The sequence below is a fragment of the Trifolium pratense genome, linkage group LG5, assembly GCF_020283565.1.
Source record: "Trifolium pratense cultivar HEN17-A07 linkage group LG5, ARS_RC_1.1, whole genome shotgun sequence".
Taxonomy (NCBI): Eukaryota; Viridiplantae; Streptophyta; class Magnoliopsida; order Fabales; family Fabaceae; genus Trifolium; species Trifolium pratense.
The window spans coordinates 28,852,758-28,865,851 of record NC_060063.1 but is presented as its reverse complement, the minus strand read 5'-3'; the positions used below and the strand labels follow the sequence as shown (position 1 = coordinate 28,865,851).

At 31.0% G+C, this 13,094-nt stretch overlaps 1 long non-coding RNA gene across 1 annotated transcript; it reads right to left on the bottom strand.

Moving 5' to 3' along the window:
* Nucleotides 1–463: 463 nt before the first annotated feature.
* On the bottom strand, nt 464–3,162 carry LOC123883489. The gene is made up of 2 exons (XR_006800220.1): nt 2,443–3,162; nt 464–2,271 (listed from the first exon to the last, which is right to left on the bottom strand). It is a non-coding gene; the product is annotated as an uncharacterized LOC123883489 (long non-coding RNA).
* Between the last annotated feature and the right edge of the window lie 9,932 nt (nt 3,163–13,094).

Below are 13,094 nucleotides of genomic sequence, written 5' to 3'. Positions count from 1 at the left end.
CAATATAACATAACTTGCATCAAGAACATAATACTAAAATTCAACATCCATAGCCAAATTCAAATTCAACATTCAACATATATATAGTAATAATGTCATTAAAGTACAACCACATTGTAATTCAAAATACAAAACATCATAATAATTAATACTAATCCATCCAAAATACAAATTAAAACATCATCATAACTAGTCCATTGTAACTTCACACAAACCTAGCTAGCTCCTAATCTTTCTCGTCGGCATCATCATAATCTACCTCGGGATTATATAGTTGAAGAAAACAAGTTGCCCAGTGGTCTCGCAAATCATACAACTCCTCATCTGTTAATGCCGTGGGATCATTGAACACCTACAATATGTAAATAACGATGCATATACCTGAATAGTAGAGAGAGGAAAAACATAAGACTTTTATATAGTAGTTAATTAATGCCAGCATGAAAACTTAGAATAGAACAAATTATATAAATGGATTGCAATGAATTAGAAACCAAAGATGTTACATGTAAGCATATGAATATTTCAAACCAAAAGAAGATACAATACTCGACATACATTCATGTGCAAAAATAGTTATGAGAAACAAAAACCTTGGTCAAGAGGAATGCATATTTCTCCTCAAAATCATGGTTAGATGCTTTCCAACTGTCTTTTCGTTCAGGTGATAGTCCATGCTATTCACAAAGCCATCTTGAAACTCAAACACATGGATCAGTTACTACAATGTGTGGATAAGTGTAGCTAACATTATGAACAGGGTATCTATCAGAAAGGTGTTCTTAGTTCAAGCTTTTGTGAATCTGAACAAGAATATTGGATTGGAATTAAAGGTTTAAGTAAAAGTACTAGATTGATAATATTAATATTAAACACAGTTGCATCTAGTAGAATTATTCTAAGTTGTTGAAAAAGGTCCTTAACATTCATTCACAATTCACTTTGCATTTCGACACTTTCACTTTCCAATCATTCTCATATAAAGATGTTATTCTCATTAGAGATTAGCCACCAAAGGAAATTAGTCAAACATGTTTGAGCATTTTGGTCATATTACTAATTTTCGTCAAAAGCTTATAGTAATGTCGGTTGATGTAATCATGTGTTAGCCTATGCTTGTTCATAACATGAAGTTTCCTTTTCCTATTCAATGTTGGTTTTGGCTCATTCTAAAGCTACATCTTTATCAGAGAAATATCTAACTCTTATAAATTTCAAATACCAATCCTAAGCATTTTAAGCCTAAGTATTTCAGATAATCCTATTTCTTCTAGCAGGAAGCAGTTTGCAATTTCTATTTCAAATAATCCTATCCTTTTTTCAAATTGAAAAAACTACATAATTAAACGGCAATAGTATTCTTCGATTACATCACATATTGATCATTTCATCATAGTAAAATCAAAACATTTAAGAAGTTTTGAGTTCATATTAGCTCTGTTCATATAAGAAGTTTGAAATACCTAATTCTTCATACTCAATCAAAACATACAAATCTACCAAAACACTCACATGAATAAATAATTGGAATACCTAATTTGAATAATCAAAATATATACCTAATTACCAATTTATTAATCAGAAAGAACAAACATGTTCACAACCTGCCAAACCAGAAAACTTCGGTATTGTAAAACCAAAATGCAGCAAGCAAACCTTATTCATGATCAAGCCAGACTAATTAATAGCACAATAGCGTCAGGTAAAAAAGAGCAGCTTACCCAAAATGAAGCACTCCTTTCTCTGCATAAGTCATTGAATTCTTACGAGGTCCTATCTTTGTACTACCGCTGCTAAACTTAAGGAGTGAAATTAAAGTGAATGGAAGCTCAAAAGAAAGTATCATATGCAAAACAAAGAATCCTAGTTAGTGTTCATGTACTACAATTTAATGCAGCATGTGTGATTGCATATCCACTATTACTATTACTAATCCTTCAATGAGTACATAGACCAAGTATGACCAGCTATTGCAAATTTAGTTTCATTTCAGGGTCTGTGAAATATGATAAATCAGATGTTGCCAATTAGGAATTTGTGTCATATCCTAATTATTGGCAATGGTAATTAACATTTACAAAATTCACATTCATAAATTTTATCAGATGCTAATTATTGGCAAAAGTATAAATAATGGCATGTCATAGGATTAGGACTATTGTCTTCATGGTAGGAGCAGAGAGAGAAGTCAGACCTGTTTTGTGGTGACAATGTACATTGTACACTCTTGTGCTTGCAAATTTTAATGCATCAGTAACACCAGGATAGAATCTGGAGGTAAATCATCCACAAATTAACAATTTGAACTTTAAAATTCATAACAAGATATGTTTATTTAGTAAGAATGTGCAGATTAGCATGTAGAGCTCAAGATACTTGTGTAAGAATAAAATCTTATTTTAATGTAAGATACTTGACATTATTTTGTACTAAATAGAGTACCATTGAAGAACAACAGTTCGTGTAAAACCGCAGGCCCAAGATGAGATCCTGTTACACTAGAGCAGTAAGTATATTCAGTCTTCAGTTGTTTCAAAAGCATAATTTAAAAATTCATAGCAGTAAAACTCTAGATCATGCAGGCTCATGAACAACTCAGTGTCCTAATAATCTAACATCTTAACATCCTCATCAAACTAACATACTTCAAAACAACACAAAAATGATCAAAACAAATGCAGAAGAGTCCAAAAGAAACTGAAACATGAAATTTTGCAAAAGCAAAGTATTGATCCACAAAGTTATTGAAAAAGGTCATTGACATTCATTATAGGTATAAATTAGTCACTTGATTGGAAAGTGAAAGTGTAGAAAAGCAAAACCAAATCCAAAATACCAACATCACTTTATCTTCTATTTGCTTCATATTTGGTTCAATGTCAATAACAATACTATAATGTTAACCCATATAGCTCTTATTAGATCAAAAACTTATAGTAATGTCAACTAATGTACCTGAGCTTATGAATCTCATTTGGTACAGACCCGGAAAATTAATTTTAAGCTCAAATAATGGTCAAGTAGTGATTGAGACTAATGAGAAATCACAAAGGAAAACCATTAATTTTCACTATTAATTAATAGGAACAGAACCCCTATCCATCAAAACACAAATACAAAACCAGAATTCAAAACAAGCAAATAAGCTTTAATTTAGATGCAGAGAAATCTGGTAACAAACCACAAACACAAAGAAATCTGGTAACACAAAGAAAATCAATTGAACAGATTCTTCTCTAGTTGTTGCCAAGTTGTTAGATGTGAATACTTTGAGTTCATTATGATTTGCTATTTTCAGATGAAATGGAAGTTCTTATAATTCGCTGATTTCAGCTTTTGTCAGAAACAATGTATCAGATTTTACAGTCTCTTTGGTTTTACTACAATGTGTCAATACACATAACTTTGACTGATCTCCTTTGATTGGATTGTTCTTATTCTTCTATATATAAAAAATGGTTCAGTTTAGTTTACCATGTATCTTTTAAATTTACAGCTTGTTAGTGATTATGTTTAAGCTCAAGATAGTAGTTGCTCAATGCTCAGCCATATATAAACTTGTTATATGTTTGACAGTGAGATAAGATCTATAATCAAACCAGTTCTCTATGTTCACATTTCTTTCTCTTCTCCACACTTAACTCACTCACTTTCATTGTTTCCATTTCAGTGTTCCACTTACCAAGACATGTGTTCCTTTCTTCAATTTTCTCAATTAAATCTGCGTCTCATGTTTACCGTTCCATTTTTAATCACTTAAACTTTACCACTAAACTTTAACACAAACACAAAGAATAAGAGCTAAACTTTACCACTAAACTTTAACACAAACACAAAGAATAAGAGCTAAAACCAAATCAGGTAACAGTTCAGTAGAAACAAAATAAACCACAAACACAAAGAAACAGTTCAGTAGAAACAAAATCAAGTAACAAACCACAAAGAGCTAAGAGCTAAAACCTTCGATTCGTGAGAAACAAGAGTACGTACCTGAATCGATGTGAAAGAGAAAGACAAGCTTCAATTCGTGAGAGTAGAGGCCGGAGAAAGGAGGACAACCTTCGATTCGTGAGAGTAGAGGCTGGAGAATGAAAGACAACCTTCGATTTGGAGTTAGGGTTCGTGAGGGTAGAGGACGACTGCGCGAGTGAGAGAGAGAGGACGACTGCGCGAGTGAGAGAGAGAGGGAACGACTGCTGAGATAAGGCGGTGGTGGTGAGTTGATTAAAGGACGGCGCTGAGGTTCAATCTCGTCGCCGGTGGAGGACGGCGCTGATGAGGGTTTGCATCGCGAGAGAGAGCTAGGGTTGTATTGTATCGATTTCTTTTTTTTTTGTGTGAGTTCGTTTTTTTTGTCTTGCGAGAGAGAGAGATATACGTACATTACCTCTATTCCAAAAATATTATTTTATTTTTTTTATTCAACCTGACTTTTTATATCTGAGGCTAAATATGGCCAGATATATATGTATTTTAGATAATTTTCACCATAATTACAAGATTGCCACCGCGTTTAGTTATTCATCTGGTATATTGAAGTCAGATGTAAAAAGTCTTGTCTATATATTTTTTACATCTGTGGATATTGAGACCAGATGAAAAGACTACTCCATATAGCGTTTTACATCTGACGAATCTGACATATGTTCGTCAGATGTAAAATGCTTAAGTAATATGTCATATTTCTACTAGTGTTGGTTGCCATGCTCCATCATTCCCCATTTCTTTCTCTTTTTTCTATCTATTTTAAGTTTATGATTTTCCTTTATTTTGTTTTTGTATTTTAATTTCAAAGAGTAGTTATATTTTGTTTTTGAAATGATATAACCGACTTCAAATGCTCTAAAATATGAGTATAAGTAGAAATCAAAACTAGAACTGTGCATGTAAGCTCCCTGGGAACAAGTTATTATGTTAAGTAGAGGTGGGAACAGGCCAGGCCGGTCTACCGGGCCTTAAGGCCCAGCCTACACAGGCTCAGGCCAGGCCAGCCTATTTCTTTAAATAGAGCAGGCCAAGACTTTTTTATAAGTCTATTTAGCTAAAAAGGCCAGGCCGCAGGCCATTAAAAAAGCCTTTGAGGCCTATTAGGCCGGCCTATTTAACTTAATATGAATGATATTTTTACTAAGATTATAATTTATATATTAAAATTTGTACTTTGGTTAAATTATAAATCTATTAAATTTTTAAGTAGTTTAAATTTATTAATCTACATTCGTTTTTAACATATATAAATGTATTATTATAAACTAGAATTAAAATATGATGACATATATAGTCAAAATTTCTAAAATATCATGTTAAATATCAAAAGGAACATTGGTTTATTCGTTCATAAGTATATTTAAAAAAAATATAATTATTTATTTAAATATATTCATATGAAATAGGCTTTTAAACAGGCCAACGGACCACATCAGACTTTCAAAAGACCAGGCTCAGGCCTAAAAATTAGGCCTATGATAGGCCACAGGCCAGGCTCAGGCCTTAGATTTTTTGACAGGCCAGGCCCAGGCTTGGCAAAGCCTAGCTCGGCCTAGCCTATTCCCACCTCTAATGTTAAGTTAGTTAATTTATACATGTATTACATTTACAACTATTCATCCTTATGAAGAGAGAATTGAATTGATGTTCTGCATTTATGAATTTTGACAATTGATTTATTATGTAAAATTGACGTGTATGAAAAATTGTGAATAATCTTTTACATTTAATGTGATTTAATATGTTATTTTCCAAAAGCCAGCCATTCATAAAAAATTAAATAATAGATGTATGAAAAATTTAGAATAATCTTCGACATAAATGAGGGTAATAGAAATGTGTATCACACAAACGGGCACGGAACGTGCCCGTTTGGCCACTAGTTTTTCATAAAAAAAACAATATACTATTAACTATTAATAATAATAATATAATAATAATACAATAAAGTTAATTACTATCAAATTTACTAAATTATCTTAAATATTATTAATCAAATTTGTAATTTTTATTAAAAAATATATACGGGACTATTATTTGTGACAGATACACAAAAAATTGGATAATGTATCATTGATAATTATAATCAAATTTACTCATTAAATAAGTTTTACAAAAAATAGCACAATAGTTTCACTTATATTTTAACAATATTATATAACAAATTTTTAAATAAATTTTCTATCATAATATAATGACAAATTTAAATATCGAATAAAAGTTAATGACCCGTGCGAATGCACGGGTCTTTAAACTAGTGTGTATTAAAGATAATACCTGCATAGGTACAAGTATGTGCTCATTTGGTTCCGCGGTGAACCACTTCAATCGTGCGTCTGGAACAGAAAAACGCAGTTTGACCAATTTTTGTTGTGTTTGGATGATTGTAAAAGCGATTAACGTTACCGTGAGTCTATCTCTAAACTCACGTTTACTCAAAGCCAAAAATCCAAGCTTTTGCGTCAACTCAAATCGATTTTGGAATTTTATTTGTTATGAAAGATGTATATTTCCTATTTTACCCATGACTTCTTTTCCATTTTTCTGCAAATTGAAACCAATTTCTTCAATTTCAATAAAATGGCCAGTGGGATGATTTTGTGTTCCTCAAATTTTCTTTCTCAACCCTGTTTCAGGTTCCACGGCGGCTGTAAATTTACAGCTCTCTCTCTTTCTCTAGGTTAGAGAAGAAGATGGACATGAGATTCCATGGAGGGTGGTCCTTCCAACAGCTCTAGAAATAAAACCCAAAAAAACCTAGGCAGTGGCACCCAAAATAAATATAATGTGTGTTTGTTTTAGCGGTGATCTACCATGAAAGGAACACTGCTATACAATTTGGTCCAGGACTCTTTATTTCCATATTCATTCATAATCCAAATATCAAAAAGCATCTTCCTATGTGCAAAGATGCACAAGCAACCGTCCACCACCCCCAAGTTCGAGTAATAATCATTCTCCAAATCAAGAGAAACAATGACACTTGAACTTGAAGCATCATATGCCATCCAATTAACGGTGCCACTCACAAATACTCCCGGTCTCAAGATTAACGATTTTTAATAAACCGTTGATCTCGATGGGTCTAAATAACATATCAAATGGTTTTCAATTTTTTCAAATTTTTTTATGGATAATATATATGATATAAACTTTCAATCTAATGATAAATTTTATAAAATTCGTATTCGGTAGATGACTTATCTATGGTAGACCACTTGTGAAGTTGGTCCACCGTAACATTAACCCAGTTTGAAATATTGTTCATGCTACTGTGTATACAGTACCCTATTTATTCAAAAAGGTAGTAGTGTCTATGCATATTGTAATAATATGACAATAGATTTTCCTTATTTTTTTGTTAAGTAATATAGTGGCTTAAAAAACCACCTTAAATATGAATAAGTGGAGTGTTTGAAATTCGAACCCCAACTCTTGCACAATGTCTTTGTCAACTGAAATAAAACGGTTAATATATGTGAATACAAACTTTATCTGATCATGTAATGAGGTCCATCTGTGGTTTTTTTTTTGGGTCCATATTAAGGGCTCCTATAAATATAGAAAGTTACTTCTAGCGCCCCCGGCAGTCCTGGTCACCCCCTGAAAACTCCATTTTACCTCCTCTCGCTACTTTGAAAGCGAGTGTGTAAATAGCAAAAATGGGGGGGGGGGGGGAAGAGTTCGCTTTCTGGAATATGAACTGCAGCTGAGTTCGCTTTATAGAATACAAATTGCAGCTGAGTTCGCTTCCTAAATAGCAAATTGCAGCTGAGTTCGCTTTCTAGAATGCGAACTCCTTTTTTCATGATTTTTTTCATTCTAGGGGGTGGATTTGAGCTAAAATTTTGACACTCGCTACTTAGAATGCGAAAAAGTGCTCGCATCCTAGAAATCGAGAGGGTTAGTTTGATAATTTCAGGTGGTGACCGAGTATATTCAGGGGGTGCAAAAAGTTCAAATCATAAATATATGAGATTTCTAAATATATTTTGTCGAGATATTTATGTCAAAAAAACTAGGCCCATGATCTCCTCGGCCCAGTCCCATGTTAGACTTAGAAACACCGATTGAGTACATCCTTGGCTGTGGTAAATAATGTTTTTGCCATAATCAGTTAAGCTTGGGAATATGAGTCATGAGACACAATGATATGCTTGCTTGAGTACTATGCCATACTTCTAAGCCTTCAATTATTTAGATGTCAACAATTAATATGTGAGAAAACATTCTATAAAAAAATAAAATAAATAAAAAGAATGAGTAAACAAGTGTCACTAAACACTAAACAGATTAGCAAGTCCCGTGAGCCTAGCTTATTTGGTAGGGACATCGCACTATATATGCAGGAGTTCGGGTTTGAATTCGGAACACTCCACTTATTCATTTTTAAGGTGGATTTTCTAGCAAATAGACTACTTGACCAAAAAAAACTAAACAGATTGGCAACAAACTAGTAACATGAATCTGACGCCAAGTCCACCAAAAAATAAAATATAACCTTACGAAAAATAAATATTCAATTAATATTCCTAACACACATAAGCATGAAATTTCATAAGGTCTCCACTACTGACCTTAAGTGGCTTCAACAATGAGTAAGTGGCCATATGGAAGGACATTCCCCTGACAAAATGATTTTCAACCCTTATTTTTAAAGATCAATATTAAAGCAATAGCAACATTATATAATTTATTTTATGGGTCATGCTAAACAGTGCCTCTGGGACACTAGTTAAGCATACTAAAAAAGGAAACAATGATAAAGTTAATGATGAGAGAGAATAATTTTTCACTTCATTAAAACATTGAATGCGCAATTTACAAAATAAAACTTCTATATTTGTATCCTTAACTAGTGCCCCGGGGCACTGTTTAGTATTTTCCTTTTTTTATAAGCATAGCAACACTCTTTTATTTTCCTTATTTTTAACTCAAGCTTAGGACAGGTGTATTTTCATTCTTTGAGTGCCCAACCAACAAAAACTCATCATTTCATGTAAATAAAAATGTCCTTGATGAATCTCCTGACCCCCCCCCCCCCACTAGTCACGTGTATCAACAATTAAACACAACAAGAAGCAACCTTGAGTACTTATAATGTGTAAAATAAATTATCTTGAACAACCATAGTGGGACAATGTACCAAGACATTTTTATTGGTCGGGTTTGTAGAATTGAGTTACGTTTAACTCAATATTATTGACGCACCAAGCCAAATTGTGTTGGACGTGACAATATGTGTTAAAAAATTTTACATTAAATAAAAAAAATATATCCTAAAACTATGTTTTTAAGTTAGTGCAATCCTCAATTTTTAGATTTAGAGAGTTTTTTTTTTTTATCACTAGATTCAATGTTCTTTATGGCTGCTGCACCGTACAGTTGGTGCAACAGCTATTATTGATCAAAGTAAAAATAATTTATCACATGTCAATAAGTTATTTTCGTTTTATTTCGATAACTTATTTAAAATAACTTATTAAAACAATTTATAATCTATATGAAAATATTTTGACTCCATTTTATGTAAATAACCTTATATGCAAATATTTTGACTCATTTTATATATAACCATAAATAAATAATAGTAACATCAAGAGAAGAGAAAAGTCTGGAACAACACTGAACAGAACAAGATAATACAGGACAGGACAAAACTGTACCGGAGAGATATAGGACGATAATATTTTTATATTCGATAATAAAATGGGTACTTTCGTATTTTTTATAGTTGTACTGCGGACAAAAAGTTGTCCTGTGGTTTAGTGAGGGACAAAAAATCTTGTTCTTGTCCTGTCCCTTGCTACCTAATTTGTCCAGTTCCATAATCAGTTTCAAATCAAACAGGGTACAACAAAAGTTGTCCAGTTCAATCCCCTGTTTTTTAGCAAATCAAATGCACCCTTTATGTACATTATATCAACACTGCAAAAATGTGCTATAAAATAGTTGGAAAATTCTAGGATGAAGTCACAAAAGTCACTTCTTAGAAGAAGTTGCCACTGTGGCCAATTAATCAAACAGTTGAATTGGTCAACTGCCACATTGGATTATATGGTACATAAGACTTACCATACATCTCTTTATCAATTGTCCTTACAATTAAGTCCCTAACAAATTAAAACTTACAAAATTACCCGAAACTTATATTGTCTTTTAACTTATAATTTTATAATTATAATTGTTATAATAAAATGAGAAACAAATTTCTTCTTCTTCCATTCCTATTAAAAAAAATCATCTCTTCTTCCATTATAATCCAACAAATCTGGGTTTACAAGTAAAAGTAAAAATAAAACATTTCTTCATCCTCCTCCTTATCTTCAACATCATCAACAACAAAACAAATTATGGATTTACCAACAACAAAAAAAAGAACATAATTGTTTTTTACAAAAATAATAGATCTTGAGTTCATCATCACAAAAAGGATGAAACTTTAAATGGGTAATTAATTGTCGATAATAGATCTGTGATGTTTCGGTATGAAATCATTTAATTGGTAATAGATCTGTGATGTCCGATAATAGATTTTGGTATGAAATCATTGTCCAATAATAGATCTGTGATGTTTCTGGTAATTAATTGTTATTTTTGACGTTTAAATGGCTTGAAACCATTGGGTTTTATGCTAGTTTCTCGGGTCTGAATCTAGGTTAAAGTGACCCGGCTAAAGGTTGAAGATGAAGGGTAATTTAATATATTTTTATAAACGCTGCTTTTATAAATATCAAGTAACGCAGGAGACAACATGACTTATTTGTGTGGCGCAATGGTTATTGGCCTTTACCGTTCCTCCCAAGATTGTGGGATCGATTCCCAATTCAGACATTTTTTGAATTAATTTGTTTTTAAAACAACCATGAAAAAAAAACAACTCAAGATTTTGGCATAAGCAAGTTTCAAGCCAGCATGAACTCACGTTAATGACATAACCACTTGGCTTTGAGTAATCTCATATAAATTATCCACTATACATACATATATATATATATATACATATATATATATATATATATATATATATATATATATATATTTCTATTTCTCTGTGTTGTTAGAATTAATATATAATATTTGTCAATTTTAATCATGTGATATATGCATTAAAATTAATTGCTTGTTGTTTATGCAATTTAATTATTCTGAATTAAATGTCAATATTATTTATATAAATTTAATTAATAAGGAGGTAGTCGGAACATCTTTAATTAAGTAAAATTTTATGAAGCACTATTAACTTTGCTCTTTCACTAATAATTATATTTCGGTTAAAGTTAATAACTTAAAAATTATATGAATAAAGTAAAATTTAAAAATAAGATATAATTTGACTCAATATTATACTCTGGTTCAATTGAAACACTATTAACCTTAGTCTTTGAATGGGGATTATACTACGGTTCAACCGAAAAATTATTAACTCTAATTTTTGACTGAGAGTTATACTTCGGTTGAAGCTAATGACTAAAAATCATAGAAATAAAGAAAATTTTAAAAACAAAGTATAATTTGACTTGATATTATAATTCGGTTCAAATGAAACACTATTAACCCTAGTCTTTAACTAATAAGTAATAACTATACTCCAGTTCAACTGAAGTACTATTAACCGAAGTATTGAACAGAGGGGTATACTTCGGTTTAACGGAAACACTATTACCCATAATCTTTGATTGGTCATTATACTCCAATTCAACTAAAGCACTATTAACCCTATTATTTGACTGAAGATTATTCTTCGATTTAACTGAAGTACTATTAACGCTGGTCTTTGAATGGGGGTTACACTTTGATTAAAGTTAATTACTTAAAATTTATATTTTAAAAAATTTGAAATTTAGAAATAAACTATAATTTAAATGAAGATTATATTTCGGTTCAACTGAAGCATTATTAACCATAGTCTTTTGCTGATAATTATAAGCCGGTTCCACTTAAGCACCATTAACCCTAGTCTTTGATTGAGAGTTATACTCCTGTTGAAATTAATGACTTAAAAATTATATAAATAAAAAAAAATTTAAAAATAAAATACAATTTGACTTAAGACTATACTCCAATTCAACTGAAGTACTATTACTTTAATCTTTGATTGAGGACTATACTCCGGTTCAACTGAAGCATTATTTACCTCAGTCTTTGACTGAAGATTACACCCTGGTTCAAATGAAGCACTATTAACGCTAGTCTTTGACTGATAGTTATACTTCGATTGGACATCATACTCCGGTTCAACTGAAACAATCTTAACATTAGTCTTTGACCGAGGACTATTATACTCAAATTCTATAAAACATATTTTTTTTTTTAAAGAAAAATATCAACATTAATTTGGTTTTTTTTTCTTTTCGATAGAGATTAATTTAGTTTTTTACTTTTAAATCAACAGTATTTGAGCATTTTGTGTACTTATATCTAAAAAACAATTTTTTTTTTATGTACCGATATGATTAAATTAACAAAGCTATTGTGATGTCAAAAAAAATAAAAATTAACAAAGCTATTACATAAAATTATCTACAACTAATAAAGAAAATATTTGTAAAGTGATTAAATTGATATGATAATAATTTGAAAATTTGTGAGTGACATTTTAAGGAAAATTAGTGGTAATCCATTTCATTAAAGTGAATGAATTAAAAATTGGATTAAAATGAAAAAAAGTAGATAATAATAAAAATAAAATAATTCTTTATTCTTTTTATATTATAATTATATTTATTATTTATCCTTAATATATTAAGGCAAAAAAACACTTAGCGGCTAAGTTGATACTTCAATGTATTAATAAATCCATCCATCTAATTAATTCCTCAATCAATTGCAAGCCACGTTTTTTTTTCAATTCTATATTGAATGCCAATGAATGACTCATTCAATATAGGCCTAGAAGATTGTATTTTTTTTTTGCAATGTTAACTTGTGCACATAATGCACATGATAAGGACTAATAAATGATGATTGGTCCCACCTATTTTAAAGGAAAAATTAACTTCAATTAAAAAAATATAAAAAAGTGTGCTTGTCGTTTTGTTCATCGGTTGCTTTTTCGGTGACGAGCACTTGTTGTTTCTGTTCTGTGGTTTTTGTTTTGCGTGTTT